We start from the raw sequence: 882 nt of genomic DNA, 5'->3' as shown, positions 1-882 counted from the left end.
TCTAATGTCCCAAAGCTGGTTCATGATTAACTCTGCAGAAGGGCTCCTGCCCCCAGGCCCAGCACTCTCTCTGCCCTAATACCAGGGGCCTGCAGGAGCTGGTGACTGTGAGAATGTCAGATCCAGGAGGGTGAATGGGGAGCTATGAAGAGTGAGGTTTTGTTTTGAATTCTTTCTACAATTTGAAAAGGTCTGGTCGCATCTTTTCAGACTAGATGTAAATAAAATGAACAGATGATTCCTGTTTGACTGTCAGGAACCATGATGTTTAAATGTATGTGTCCTGAAACACTGTTACTCTCTAGACTCCAACTGATCACTTGGCAGATGAAAGTACCTCTCTCTTTTATTAAGAATAGCCTCTCCCTGGTCTCTAATTCTCCCTGTGTCACAGTTGAATAGGTTGGCCATCCATCCTCCTATGGCTTTCACATCTCAAACAAACTAAACTTGCTGAAAACGGCAAGAGATCATCTCTAAATCTTAACTACAGAGATTAAAATGAGAAGAATCAGTTCTTTTTGTTTTTAAAATGACAGTTCTTTACTGATCGCTAAAATGACATTTACTTCTTGTTATAAATTGATGTATACTGTCTTGTATCTAATTATGTGTAGAGACTTCTTTTAGCATTTTATACCAGATTCTTTGGGAACATCATATGACCTCAATATAAGTAGAGGTTAGTTACTAAAATTTAATTATTTTCAATTATAAAAAGTCAATAAATAGTTCATCATGTTACTAATAATGATTAAACACAATAATAAAATAGGATTTCTCTTTAAAAACTCAGTGTGTATGTAGTATGTGTTTCTAAAGAACATTTGACTGGGATTCAGGTCAGGGGTGTGATGCTGGCTCTGCTCTAAATATGCTGTG

Source organism: Hipposideros armiger, unplaced genomic scaffold (genome assembly GCF_001890085.2).
Source record: "Hipposideros armiger isolate ML-2016 unplaced genomic scaffold, ASM189008v1 scaffold_14, whole genome shotgun sequence".
Lineage (NCBI taxonomy): Eukaryota > Metazoa > Chordata > Mammalia > Chiroptera > Hipposideridae > Hipposideros > Hipposideros armiger.
Note: the sequence above shows the minus strand (reverse complement) of the source record.